Genomic DNA, 2,404 nt, shown 5'->3' with positions numbered 1-2,404 from the left:
TTCTTAACAACTTAAGAATAGAATTTTTAACAAAATATCAATGGACCTTTTCTATTGCACATAAATATTTTATGTAAACGGAAAAGTGGAAATGCCTTTTATTAATAAAAGCATGTACAAGATACATACTAAATGATATGCTCTAGGGCATACTACTAACACTTACCTCATTAACCTTCATGGGTGTGTGATCCATTCTCATTCCAAACTGCTGAGAATTTGCTGCCATGTTAGCAATCAGCCTCCTTGCCTCTTCTGGTGTCTTGTCAACCAAAGCTCCTCCACTAGCAGCATCTATCATACTGCGGTCCTTTGGTAGAAGTCCCTCATAGAAATATTGAATTAACAGCTGTTCACTTATTTGATGATGGGGATAGCTTGCACATAGCTTCTTAAATCTCTCCCAGTACTCATACAAACTCCCTCCATTATGCTGCCAAATGCCATAAATTTATTTTCTTATGTTAGCAGCACGGGAAGCAGGAAAATATTTCTTCAGAAATATCTGCTTCATCCCATTCCATGAGTTGAGAGATTCGAAAGGAAGGTAACACAACCAATTCTTAGCTGTGCCCTCCAGTGAGAAAGGGAAAGTTGAAGCTTGATTTGATCCTCTGAAACTCCTTGAGGTTTCATGCTAGAGCACACAACATTAAATTCTTTTAAATGCTTATGTGGATCCTCACCTGCATGACCATAAAACTTAGGCAACAAATGGATTAGTCCAGATTTCAATTCAAAAGCAACATTTAAAGCAGGGTATTGAATACATAAAGGCTGTTGTTTTGATCAGTAGCAGCCAAGTCTTTTAAGGTTCTAGCAGCAGCCATGGTCTCATTTTCAGAATTTAATTCTGAATCTGAATTCAAACTTAATTCCCTTGGAGATCAGACTCCTTTAGATGTACTCGAAATCAACCTACCTTGTTTAGCCAATTTTCTCAACTGTTTAACTATTTTTTCTACTTCTGGATCAAAGATCAACTCACCAGATTGAGAATTTCTTGTCATAAACAAAAAGAAATCAAAGTAAAAACAAAAAAATGCCTTAAAACCCTAGAAAAGAATCGAATTTGGCCTCAAGAGGGTGGGGCCAGGGAATCCTATGGATTGATTGGTCTTGATCAGAGCGTCATTTCTTTCAAAATAGGTATGGGCCACCCTCCAAATTCAACCAAAATTCTTAATGAATAGTGACACCATAATTTTTTTTATTTTTCGAAACCTGAAAATAGCAACACTTTATAAACAAAATTAATAACAGAATACACAAAATACAAAATCCAATAAATTTCAGTTCCCCGGCAACGACGCTAAAATTCTTGAAGGGTGTCGAATCCACCAGAAATTAAATTAACTGAAATCAACAATTATGAAATATTTTCTGCAGTAAGTGGTAAATCCAGGTCAAACCCTAAAGACTGAATTATTAAATTTCATGCACTTGTGTAATGGAAGACAGAAGAAACAAAGATTGAGGGGGGGGTGTTTTGTAACACAAAATTAGAAGAAATCAGAAATTCAAGAATTAAATATTAAAATCTCAATTTAAACACACTTCAGTCCAAGGTAATTCTCATTCCAATGCATTGATTTGATCATAAACAAAAGAAATACTATTATCTCTTATTGAATACTTAATGTAGATTTACCAAATAGCGAGGTAAACTCCTGACTTTCCTATACTCATCAATTCGAGCCTAGCACTCTTATTGACTCTAATTATTAATTAAGTTGATATTAAGCAATCCTCATTAAATTAATAACTGCTTTAAGAAAAGGAAGTAGTTAAGCTGAATAATAATTTATGAACCATAAATCATTTAATCCACCCTATTGTTTCCTTAGGTTATTATCGAAAACTGGGATCATAATCAATAAAACCTAATTGCTACTAATGTTCAATCTTACACAACAATTACGGATTATGAAGATGAACTAGCAATTGATCTCATCAAATAATTAACTAATTGGCCTTTTTAGCAAAACAATTAATAGATCAAAGATAAAGAAATCAGAAAACAATAGATATTCAAAAAGACATAAATTAAATTAAGAACCTGGTCTCACAAATCATGCAAAAGAACTTGAATCCCTTGAACTGAATTAAAAACTTAGCCACTCATGTTTATGGCTTACAGAAAATTAAAGGAAAAATAAAGAAGAATTCTAAAAGACGAATAGAGAGGTTGCTGAATCGTGTTGGAGGCCTAAGGCCTGCTCTCTTTTTGCGGCTGCTGCTCTTCTATTTATAATAAATGGTCTAGGGTTAGTTCTTTTTAGAGTCTCTGTAAAAAATTGTAACAAGAGCAAAATCAGGAAACTGATTGTCGATGGATACATGGCCCGTGTATCACTACACGGCCCAAGGCCATGTAACTTACTGGAGCTGAATGGGCATGTTT

The 2,404-nt window shown here is 34.2% G+C and overlaps 1 non-coding gene across 1 annotated transcript; it reads left to right on the top strand.

Annotated features, from left to right (window-relative positions):
- Positions 1 to 359: 359 nt before the first annotated feature.
- On the top strand, positions 360 to 466 carry LOC131169938 (small nucleolar RNA R71). The gene has a single exon (XR_009140882.1). It is a non-coding gene; the product is annotated as a small nucleolar RNA R71 (small nucleolar RNA).
- The last annotated feature ends 1,938 nt before the right edge of the window (positions 467 to 2,404 follow it).

Source organism: Hevea brasiliensis, chromosome 10 (genome assembly GCF_030052815.1).
Source record: "Hevea brasiliensis isolate MT/VB/25A 57/8 chromosome 10, ASM3005281v1, whole genome shotgun sequence".
In the NCBI taxonomy this organism is placed as follows: Eukaryota; Viridiplantae; Streptophyta; class Magnoliopsida; order Malpighiales; family Euphorbiaceae; genus Hevea; species Hevea brasiliensis.
This window is presented reverse-complemented; position numbering and strand designations above follow the sequence as displayed.